The sequence below is a fragment of the Lynx rufus genome, unplaced genomic scaffold (assembly GCF_022079265.1).
Source record: "Lynx rufus isolate CCGP_SWC_20201006 ecotype Redwood Valley unplaced genomic scaffold, mLynRuf1.p SCAF_9, whole genome shotgun sequence".
Taxonomy (NCBI): Eukaryota; Metazoa; Chordata; class Mammalia; order Carnivora; family Felidae; genus Lynx; species Lynx rufus.
In genome coordinates, this window is record NW_025814897.1 from 4,185,532 (window position 1) to 4,198,560 (window position 13,029).

General features: G+C 36.5%; 1 protein-coding gene across 1 annotated transcript in view; it reads right to left on the reverse strand.

Annotated features, from left to right (window-relative positions):
* KBTBD3 (kelch repeat and BTB domain containing 3) overlaps positions 1–13,029 on the reverse strand; it is a 34,105-nt gene that overhangs the window by 14,506 nt on the left and 6,570 nt on the right. The gene's annotated exons all lie outside the window — the stretch shown is intronic.

Genomic DNA, 13,029 nt, shown 5'->3' on the forward strand with positions numbered 1-13,029 from the left:
TACAATAGGATTATTTTAATTAATGCATATTAATTTTAATCCCAGCAACTCAAGTATATTTATTAATCTAAATATCTGTTGATTCTTTTGTGTTTTCTGCATAAAAAACTACATCATTTGTAGCCAATGGGGCTTGTTTGTTCTCTTTCCTGTTTTTTTACAGGCATTATTTCTTTTTCTTCTACTACAGAAGTAGCTAGGATCTCCTGTACAATGTTTAATTAAGGCAACAACGGTTTGTAATACTTTTTAATAAACGTGTGTATATATAATTTATATGTAATTTTTTATAGCTGATTATACATATATAAGGAACTTGTAACTTGTGTTAGATTAAATCAATCATTGAGGATCATAATTCATGGATAAAAAGTGAGCCCAATGATATAGTATACAGTAATTTTTATTTCTATGACTAGTAATATAAGTAAAACTACTTAGTGGAAACTTTCAAGTATCAAACTAATACATTAGCATTATGCATAGGCATTCATTTTGGTAAAGTGGTTAAAAGTTAAAGGCTGCCATGGTTACTTCATATAGAATGGCTTCATACAGAAGCTGAAATTTTCTATTTTCTTAACTTGGTTTAAGCACATTCATATATGTAGACTTTATTTAATCATAATAATTATAAGTGCTATTGAAGAGAAAGGGTGTTGGAAAGTTTATGAAAGGGATAGGGGAACTGAATCCACAAGATAAGTAAAGCCACTGAAATGGATACAAATCAATCAAGAAAAATAAGTAGAATCAGTAGAGAAAGAGGGCTGAGAATAGAACTCCAATGATAACTAACCCTAAGGGAAAGACCGTTTAGTTGAAAAGAATTATTCATGTAGCACCTGCTACCTGCCAGGTGACAGTCTAGATGAACTGGAGATATAGTTGAAAGTACAATTTGTGGAAGACACAAGGTGAGGAAGTTCTACAGCTAAGGAAAAACTCACAAAGAGCAGGGACAGAAATGGAGGAAAATTAGGAGTGGTGATGGAAAGCACAGGAAGAGAATTTCACGTAGGAAGTAGTTACATCATCCAAAGCTGAGAAAGGTTAGGCAAGGTAAGGACTGATCATTCGCGGGTGGGGTGAGGAGAGGTCAGATTATAGTAGTTTTAAGAGGGAATACTGGACACAAATTTGTATAAATTATTTTTTAAAGAAGTTCAGTGAGGTAAGGACTAGAGGAGTAGGTGGATTCTAGGAAATTCTGTTGTCTTTTGTTTGAGATGGGAGAAATACACTGTGGAGAGAGTGGCAACATGGGGACAATCGAGATAAATGATGACAACAATCTACATTCGGCACCTACATCCATACCACAAAGCACATCTTTCCGGACCTTTAAACCAGTACATCAAAGAACAATACTATATGGTGAAACTTCCATTTCTGTTAACAGGTAAACATTGATAGGCAAGTAAATGGTTAGAGACTCTTAACTTTTATAGTTATTTAGTGATATAACAAGCCTGAAGGTACTAGAATTTATAATAAGTAATTTATATAGTTATTTCATTCAGCATTTATAATTTAACTTTGGTAATAATGACTGTTTACAAAATGGGAAGTTGAGGCTCAAGATTGAATGATGAGCATAAAGATGTAAAACCAGTAGAAACCTGCTTAACTCAAAGTTTATACTCTTTTCAATGCTCTTCTGGCCATAGATATTAATATTAAATGAAAGCATAGAGTCCTTTTCATGTGCCTAAGATCCAACCATAAATGTACTGGCCAAAAAAGTTACCACGGCAGTTTAACATCATTCTGAAAAAGAAAGGTATACAGGATAATAAAAATAGCTAACGTTTATAGAGCCAGTACTTTGTGTCAGGTGCTGATCCCTGGGTTTCACACAGTATTTAATTTAATTCTTATAAATATTACTCCTATAAAAACAGTGAGGCTTTGTCTTCCAGTAAGGTGGAGTAGACATGCTTGGCACTATTTCTGCTGCTAAAAATGACTGAGAACCCTGGACACATATAAAAATATATATCATAAACCTATGCAGATGGTGAAAGGTGGAGAGAAATAGGCAGACTGGCTAGTGAACGTGGGACCCAAGAACAATACAGTGGTGAGTTCCTGGGTTTTATTTTTGCCTAAGATATCCCAGATACCGAACAAGTGGACAACACGAACACGAGTGGGCGGGCACATGCATAAAGAGCTCGAGAGAAACCTGATCTCTTTAGCCAGAGGACCAGGGGCAGGAGCAACCTAGTAAGAAGAGTTTTGACAAACATGATGGAAAAACTGACTATCTACAGGCACCCACGTCAGCAAAAGTGGAATGGAGAGCCTGGCATCCCACCCCTCCCAGGATGTAATGAGATGCGTCAACTCTCCTCTTCCTGTCCATGGGAAGGCAGAGTGGGTAGCCAGTCCAGGGGTAGCAAGTGTCCACCACTTCCCCTCCACCGTCAGTGGAGGTCATGTGACACATGGGATCTTGGATTCTACCCCTACCTGGAAGTAAAATGGCATTCCTCCCTGTCCTTCCTGGGGTGGAGCCAGAGGCCCACTGAAGATGTAGGGCTTTTCACTGCCAGGGGATGTGCCCCTCCCTCTCTCAGCCAAAGTGGTGTCAGAGGATGCAAAGAGGGGAGCCTGAACTCTCAACTCCATCCAGCAGTAAAAAGAGCCCTTCCTATCCCAGATGTCCAAGAGGTGAGGTGGAAAATCTGGACTTCTATCCCAACACAGCAGTAATGAGCTGGTGGCCTTAACTCAACAGAGCAGTGTCAGAAAAGACCCACCAAAATACAAGATATAAATAGGATCTAGAGTCTTATTATGAAATATCCAGTATATCCCCAAACCAGGAATATACCAAGTTGAAAGAGAGAAGAATCAACAGACACCGACACAGGACACAGATGTCAGAATTATCTATCAGGAATTTTAAAGCAGCCTTTACAGAGATGCCTCAGTGAGCAATTATATAGTCTGTGTGATTTCAGTTCTTTTAAGTCTTTTGAGGTTTGTCCTGTGGGTTAGGATACAGTTACTCTTGCTGCATGTTCCATGGCACTTGAAAATAATATGGGTTCTTTTGTTAGGTGGAGTATTCTATAAATGCTGATTAGATTATATTCGTTAATGGTGTTGAGTTCTTCTGTGTCACTTCTGACTGTCTTCTTGTCCTACTGAGAGAGAAGTATTAATGTCTCCAGCTGTAAAAGTAAATGTGTCTGTTTTTCTTATTGGTTCTTATCAGTTTTTGCTTCAGATATTTTGCAGCTCTCTTGTTTGGTACATAGACAATTAGGTTTGCTATGTCTTCTGGGTGGATTAACACATAATATTCCTCTCTGTCCCTCATAATTTTCCTTGCTGAAGTCTACCTTATCTGGTATTAATATAACCACAACCGTTTAATTACTGCTTGCATAGTGTATATTTTTTCATCCTTGACTTTCAACCTACTTATATCATTCTATTTGAAATGAATGACTTATAGGAAGTGTATAAAGTTGGATCATTTTAAAAAAAAGCCTACTCTGCTAATCTCTATCTTTTAATTGATGTATATAGACCACTTATATTTAGTGCAGTTATTGATATGGTAATACTTAGGGCTGCTTTTTGGTTGGTTGTTTTATGTTTCTCTATTTTTAATTTATCTTTATTCTTTCTGCCTTCCTTTGGGTTACTTGAACCTTTTTAAATTCCATTTTGATTTGGCTATAGTGACTGAGCATATCTCTTTGTATGGACATTTTAGTGGTTGTTCTAAGTATTACATATATATGTGTGTATATGTGTGTATATATACATATGTACACACACACACATATATATGTTATATATGGTGTGTATATAGTATATAACAAATACTTGTGTAAACATTTTACCAGTGTCAGTATAAAGTGTATATGCTTTACACTCTTACTTCCCTTTACTCTCCCTTATATCCTTATTATATAATTGATTTAAATAACCCTTACATAGACAGTTATAATTTTTGCTTCAACCTCAAGAAACTTCAAAAAGAAGAGCAAAATAAACTCAATGTAGACAGGTTAAAGGAAATGATAAAGAGAAGAAATCTACAAAATTCAAAATAGAAAACTGCAAAGGAAATAAAGAACTTATTCTTTGAAAGGTTGACAAAATAGACAAACCTCTAGCAAGACTGACAAAGAACAAAAAAGAGAAGACATAAATTACTAATATCAGGAATACAATAGGGGAATCACTACACACCTTGAAGTTAATCAGAAGGATAAAGAAAGGAATACTAGAAACAACTCTACATGTAATAATTCAGTAGGGCAGATGAAATGGACTAATTCCTCAAAAATCCACACATTACCACAACTCACTCAAGATAAAATATAAAATTTGAACAGCCCTGTAATTTCTTATTAAGGGAATTAAATTCACCAAAAGTTTTTTAAAAGTTAATACCAAATCTATATAATTTCCTCCAGAATACAGAAGAGGAGGGTACACTTCCCAAGTAATTTTATGAAGTCAGTACTAATGTGGTACCCCAGACCAAGAAAATACAAAAACAAAGAAAGGGAAAAACAAAACCACAGATCAATATCCCTCATAAATATATAAATTTTTAAAAATCAGGAAAAATAATTCAGCAGTATCTAAAACGAATTATGCACAAGACCAAGACCAAGTAGTTTTATCCCAGGATGTAAGGGTGGTTCAATATTCAAATATCAATTAATGTAATCCCGTGTTGAAACAAAATGAAAAAGGAAAATCATGTAACTGTGTCAATTGACACAGTAAAATCATTGAGAAATCCCACTTTTATTCACGAGAAAACCTTTCAGCAAAGAACAGAGAAGAACTTCCTCAACTTGATAAAGAATATCTATAAAAAATCTATAGCTAACATTATACTAAATGGTAAGAGACTGAACGCTTTTGCTCTATAATGAAAATGGCAAGTATGTCCACTCTTACCTTTGCTATTCATCATGGTACTGGCAGTCCTTGCCAGCACACTGAGGCAACAAAATTCTACAAGAGGCTTATACATTTGAAAGGAACAAACTGCCTCTATACTTACAGATGATAAGATTGTCTACATAGAAAATCCCAAGTAACCTACAAAATATACATACATCTAATAAAGGAGTTCAGCAATGCCACAGGATATAGGAGCATCATACAAAATCAATGTTTCTTCTATAAACTAGCAATCAACACATGGAAGCCAAAGTTTAAATTATAATACCATTTACAATAGCAGGAAAGGAAAAGGAAAAGGAAAGGAAAAGAAAGACAAGACTTGGATATAAAATCTACTGAAACGAGTATAAGACTTACACACTGCGACTACAAAATGCTGACAAAAGAAACCAAAGAGGCCTAAATAAATTGTCAGATTGTACCATGTTCATAAACTGGAAAAATCAACATAGTAAATATGTCAATTCTCCCTATACTGATGTGCAGATTTAACACAATTCCTATCAAAATCTCAGTAAGATCTTTTTGTAGACATGGATTATTCTAAAACTTCTATGGAGAGACAAGGAAATTAAAACAGCTAACACAGTTTTGAAAAATAACAGTAATGTTGGAAGAGTCAGTCTACCTGATTTCAATACTTATTATATAGCTTCATTAATCAAACTGTGATATTGGAGAAAGACTGACACACAGATCAGTGGAACAGAATATATAATTAATAAATAGCCCCATTCAAGTAAAATCAACCAATTTATGACACAGCTCAAAAGCAATTCAATAGTGTAAAGATAATCTCTTAACAAATAGTGTTGAAGCAAATGAATATTCACAGGCAAAAAAGTGAACCTTGATCTAAATATCACATTTAATACAAAAATTAACTCAAAATGGATCATAGGCTTAAATGTGAAATGTAAAAACTAAAACTTTTAGAATATAGGAGAAAATCTTCGTGGCAAAGGGTTAGTCAATGAGTTTTAGATCTATGACATTAAAAGCACACTTCATAAAACAGAGAAAAATGTTACTTGAATGTTATCAAAACTGAGTATGTTTCATTTCCTCTGTGAAAGATCCTGTTAAGAGGATGAAAAGACCATCTACAGCCTGGGAGAAAATAGTTGCAAATGAAATTTGATAAAAGATTGATATCTATTAGTATAAAGAATTCTCAAAACCCATCAGTAAAAAAACAATTCAATTAAAAAGGGGGCAAAGATAGGAAGAGGTATTTTACCAAAGAAAATCAAGAGATGAACACATGAAGATATGTTTAATATCATTAATCGTGGAAATACAAAATTAAGACCACAATGAAATATCACCCGCATCCATTAGAATGGCTAATAAAAAAATATTGGTAACATCAGATGATTGAGAGGGCACCGAGATACCATATCATTCACATGTTGACAGTGGAAATTATTTGGCTGTTTCTTAAGCTAACCACAAGATCGTGACCCCATCTGACCAGGGAACCCAGTGTGTAGTTGTGCCTGATTCAAGACCCCGACAACCAGTCCTGCTGGCCTCGGAGCCTGTCCTGCCACCCTGCCTGGCAGAACAGCTAAATCTTAGTCCTGCCCACTGCTGAGTGCAGCCCCCAGCCCAGCTTCACCGAGAAACCTGAGCAGAGCATCTGCGAAACTGAACAGCTCAGCAGCACTTGAGAGCAGCACCCAGCAACATCTCTGCCGGTCTGCAGAGCCCAGCTGGTGAACCCGTCTGGCCAGAGAGCTCAGCGTGTGTTGCCTGATTGAAGTCCCTGACTACCAAGCCTAACTGGCTGTGAAGGCTGTTACGTGGCCCAAATGTGAAGCGCTGCCTTGCACCGGATACAGTTTCCAGCCCTGCCCAACAAGCAAGCCTCACCAGAGCACCTGGGAAGTTGTAGAGCCCAACCTGTAGCCAAGCTTACCGCAGCAGGTGAGCAGACAGCCGAGCCGGCAGCTCTTTCCACCTTCACGGCAAAGCTGGCAGTAGTGTCTGAGCAAGGAGGTTGGTGAGCAGCTCTCTGCTGGATTCAGGCCCCTGGCCATCAAGCTAAAGGGCTGTGGAGCCTGTTGTACAACCCCACTCAGGCAAGCAAGCACCTTTGCAGCCCTGCCTAACTGTTGAGTGTAGCCCCCAGTCGGCCTGAGTAGGAAGTTTAACCAGGGAAGCCATGCAGCCACAGAGCCCATCCCACAGCTGCGCATGGGCAGGAAACCAACAGTTTCCAGCCATCGGCACCAAGTCTGACCTCAGGGCTCAGGCAGCCTCCTCTCCCAAATAGAAAGCCCTGATAGCAACCCCCACTCGACCAAGAATGCTGCCAGCCGACCAGTCCAGAACCGAGGTGAACTGACTGGTGAAAGACTGTCTTTGGAGAAGACCTGTAAAATGTGGAAGAGGAGACTGCTTACTCAAATGTCTAGATCCCAACACAAAGAATCAAGGATTATGAAGAATCAGGTAAGCAATGACATCACTACATGAAAGTAATAAAGCCCCAATAACTGACCCTAAGGAAATGGGAGCTCTATAAACTGCAAAGAATTCAGAATATTCCTCTTAAAGAAGTTAAGCGGACTACAAGAAAACACAAATAACTAAATAAGATTAGGGAAATAACGCACGAATAAGAGGAGACATTCAACAAAGAAACAAATCATGAATGAAGGAAGGGAGGAAAAGAAAGAAAGGAATGAGGGGAGGAAGGAAAAAAAGGAAGGAAGGGACGGAGGGGGAGTGAGGGAGACAGGGAAGGAGAAAAGAAAGAGAGACAGAGAGAAATTCTAAAGCTGAAGAATTCAGTGACTGACATGAAGAATTCAATGGAGCGCTTCAACAGCAGACTCCATCAAGTAAAAGCATCAGTGAACTATAAAGTAGGGCATTTGAAATTATCCAGTCAGAAGAGCAAAAAGAAGAAAAAATTAAAAAGAGTAAAGAAAGCCTGTGGGCCTCAGTGGACACCACTAAAAGAACAATATATGCATTATAAGAATCCCAGGAGAAGACAATGAAAAAAGGACAGAAAGATTTTGAAAACCATAATGGCTGAAAACTTCCCAAACATGAGGAAGGATATCATGAGGAATGGATATCAGAGTAATGATGCCCAAAGGACCCAAATAGGTTGAACCCCTAAACAGCTACACAGGGAGACATAATTGTCAAAAGTCAAAGACAAAGAATTTTGAAAGCAGCAAGAGTGACATATCACGTACAAGGGACCTCCTCCCCTCCCATAAGACTATGCACAGATTTCTCAGAAACTTTTCAGCCAGGAGAGAATGGGGTGATATATTCAAAATATTGGAGGAGAAACAAAAACTGTCAGCTGACCATAGTATAGCTGGTGAAGCAGTCTTCCAGAAATGAATGAGACGTAAAGAATTTCTCAAACTAAAGGAAGTTCATCATCAATATACCTGACTTATAAGAAATACTAAAGGTAGTCCTCTCTTTTTTTTTAATGTTTATTTATGTTTGAGAGAGAGAGAGAGAGACAGAGCATGAGTAGGGGAAGCACAGAGAGAGGGAGAAGACTCCGAAGCAGGCTCCAGGCTCCAAGCTGTCAACATAGAGTGCAACGCGGGGCTCGAACCCACGAACCATGAGATCATGACCCGAACTGAAGTTGGATGCTCAACTGATTGAGCCACCCACGTGCCAAATAAAATGATGCTAATTAACATCATAAAAACATATGAATATGTAGAAAACTAATCTCAATTATTTCAATTCATTTACAACTCTAAATTAAAAAGTTAAAAAATGAACATTAAAAGTAATCATAACTACAAAAATTTGTTACTGGATACACAACACAAAATATAAGTAAACTATGAGATGCCTGGCTGGCTCAGTCAATGGCGCATGTGACACTTGATCTCAGGGTTGTGAGTTTGAGCCCCACATTGGATGCAGAGATTACTTAAAAATAAAAAATTTTAATACATACATACATGTATATATGCATATTTATATGTATAAACTGAAACATTAACAATCTAAACTGTGAGGGGAGAAATAAAAATTTAAAGTTTATGTTATTAAAACTGTTATCAACTTAAAACAGATCATAAGTATCTTTTATATAAGCCTCATGGTAACCAAAAAGGAAAACCCTGTAGTAGTCACAAAAAGACTATGATTAAAGAGTGACAAAATATTGCTCTAACAGTCATCAAACCACAAAGAAGCAACAAAGCATCTAGGAAACAGAACATGGTTAAACAAAATGGCAATAATAAGTCTTTACCTATTAATAATTAAACACAAATGGATCAAATTCTCCAATCAAAAGACAGGATGGCTGAATGGATAAAAATATAAGATCCAATGATGTGCTGCCTACAAGAGACTCACTGCTGCTTTAAAGACACATGTAGACTGAAAGTGAAGGAATGGGAAAAGATATTTCACACAAATGGTAACCAAAAGAAAGCAGGGATGTTATATCAGAAGAGACTTTAAGCTAAAAAGTAGTCAAGAGATAAAGTCATTATATAATGATAATGGAGTCAATCCATTAAGAATGTGTAATTGTAAATATTTATGCACCCAATACCAGAGCACCTAAGTGTATGAAGCAAATACTAACAGAATGGACAGAAATAAACAGTATTAAAATAATAATTGGTGACTTTAACATTCCACTGAATAATGGATAGATCATCCGAACAGAGAATCAGTAGATTTAAACAACACTATAGACCAAAAGGACCTAAGTGACAGATACACAGAGTATTGTCTAGGATAGGGCAAATGTTAGGCCATAATACAAATCTTAGCAAATTTAAGAAGACAGAAATTACACTATGTTTTCCAGCCATGATCATATGAAAGCAGGTATCAGTAATGGGGAAAAAAAGGAAAATTAGCAAATAAATGAAAATTAAACACAGTTCTGAACAATCAAGGCATGAGAGAAGAAATTAAAAGGAAAATAAAAGAATATCATGAAACAAATGAAAATACAGCATACTAAAACTTATGGGATGTAGCAAAAGCAGTTCTGAGAGCATAATTTATAGCAATAAATACAATACCATGAAAAAGACCCCAAATAAACAGCCTAATTTTACATCCCAAAGAATGAGGAATAACAAAATAAGTCCAAAATTAACAGAACTAAGGACATAATAAAAATTAGAGCAGAAAGAAATGAAATAGAAATCAGGAAAAGAACAGAAAAACTAACAAAAATAAGAGTTGGTTCTATGAAAATATGAACAAAATTGATAAACCTTTACCTAACTAAAGAGAGGTTGAGCACCCAAATAAATAAAATTATAGGGGCGCCTGGGTGGCGCAGTCGGTTAAGCGTCCGACTTCAGCCAGGTCACGATCTCGTGGTCCGTGAGTTCGAGCCCCGCATCAGGCTCTGGGCTGATGGCTCAGAGCCTGGAGCCTGTTTCCGATTCTGTGTCTCCCTCTCTCTCTGCCCCTCCCCTGTTCATGCTCTGTCTCTCTCTGTCCCAAAATTAAATAAACGTTGAAAAAAAAATTTTTAAATAAAATTATAAATGAAGGAGGAGATATTATAAGTGATACAACAGAAATGCAAAGTATCATAAGAAACTACTATGTACTATTATACACAAATTAAAATCTCAAAAGAAATAGATAAATTCATAGAAATATACAACCTACCAAGTCTGAATCATGAATAGAAAATCTGAAATCTGAACAAACTAATTACTGTAAGATGAATCAGTAATCAAAAACCTCCCAACAAAGGAAAGTCCAGGACCAAATGGACTCATGGGTGAATTTTACCAAACATTTAAAAAGGAATCAATACCAATCCTTTTAGTATCCAAAATGCTAAAGAGTAGGGAATACTTCTAAACACATTTTATAAGGCCACTATAAAAACAAAACAAACAAACCAAAAAACAAAACCCTACAGGCTAACATCTCTGATGACTACAGATGCAAAAAGTCTCAACAAAATAACTAGCAAACTGAATCCAACAGCACATTAAAAGGATAATAGACTACGATCAATCAGGATTCATCTCTACGATGCAAGGGTGGTTTAACATATGCAAATCAATAAATGTAATAATTTACCACATTAATGGAAAGATAAAAATCATATGATCATCCTAACAGATGCAGGAAAAAAAAAAACATTACAAAATTCAACATCCATTCATGATAAAAATTTTCAACAAACTGGGGACAGAAGGAAAGTGAGCATAGAATTCTCAATATACTAAAGGCCATATATTAGAAGTGCAGAGCTAACATCAAAGTCAATGGTGAGAGGGTGAAAGCTTTTCCTCTAATATCAGGACCAAGAGAAGGTTGTTCACTGTCACCACTATTCAACAGAGTACTAGAAGTTCTAGCTAGAGCAATCAGGCAAGAAAAACAAATAAATGGAATCAGAATTGGAAAGGAAAAAAAAAGTGTCTTTGTTTGCAGATGGCATTTTATATATAGAAAATCTTCAAGACTACACCAAAAAAAAATATATATATATATCTATAGCAACTAATAAATGAATTGAGTAAAGTTGTAGGATACAAAATCAACATACAAAAATCAGTAGTATTTCTATACACTAACAAGTTAAAATTTAAAATAAAGAAAACGGGCGCCTGGGTCACTCAGCTGGTGAAGTGTCTGACTTCGGCTCAGGTCATGAACTCACGGTTTGTGAGTTCGAGCCCCATGTGGGGCTCTGTGCTGACAGCTCAGAGCCTGGAGCCTCCTTCGGATTCTGTGTCTCCCTTTCTCTCTGCCCCTCCCCCACTCATGGTCTGTCTCTCTCTGTCTCAGAAATAAATAAACATTAAAAAAAATTAAAAAACAAAAAAAACAAAACAAAAAAAACTCCTGAAAGAAAACTAGGGAAAAAGCTCCTTGACATTGGTAATAGCAGTGATTGTTTGGATAGGACATGTAAGGCACAAGAAACAACAACAAAAAATAAACAAGTGAAACCACACCAAACTGCAAAACTTCTGCACAGTAAAAGAAGTGATCAACCAAATGAAAAGGCAACCTACAGACTGGGAGAACATATTCTCAGCCTGCACATCTGACAGTGTTAATATCCAAAAAATATAAGGAACTTACAGAATTCAATAGCACAAAAACCTCCAAATAATCCAATTAAAAATGGGTAAGGAATGTGAACAGACCTTGTTCCAAAGACACTCAAATGGCTAACAGATACATGAAGTGGTGTTCAATGTCACTAATCATCAGGAAGGTGCTAATCAAAATCCCGAGATAGAAACTCACACTTGTCAGTATGGCCTTTGTCAAAAAGATAAGAAATAACAAGTGCTATTGAGGATACGGAGAAAAGGGTATCTTGTATACTTGTGGTGGGAATGTGAATTGGTGCAACCAATATAGTAGAAAACAGGAGATTCCTCACAATTTTAGAATAGAACTACTATATGATCTAATTCAACTTCTAGGTATATATCGAAAGGAAACTAAATTGCTCTCCTGAAGAGGTATCTGCACCCCACTGCAGCATTATTCACAGTAACCAAGACAAGGAAACAAATGTCTGTGGATTGATGAGTGGATAAATAAAACGTGAGGTACACACACACACACACACACACACACACACACAAATATTAGCCCTAAAAAAGAAGGAATTCTGCCATTTGTGACAGCACAAATGGACCTTGAGGGCATTATGCTAAGTGAAATAATAAAGACAAATACTGTATAATGTCACTTGTATGTGGAATGTTGAAAAAAAAACTCATGGAAACTGAGAACACGTTGTTTGCCAGAGGGGGTGGGGGATGGGGGAACTGAGTGAAGGAGGTGAAAATATACAAATTTCCAGCTATAAAAGAAAGAAGTTTTGGAGATCTAATGTACAGCATTTTGACTACAGGTAACAACGCCGTATTCTGTATTTGAAAGTTGTTATGAAAGTAAATCTTAAAAGCTTCAGAAGAAGGAAATTCTAATTATGTGAGGTGATGGATGTTAACTGAACTTATTGTAGTATTCATTTCATAATATATACAAATATCAAACTATCATGTTGTACACCTAAAACTAGTATAATGTTATGTATCAATTATATCTCAATAAAAGTGGGGG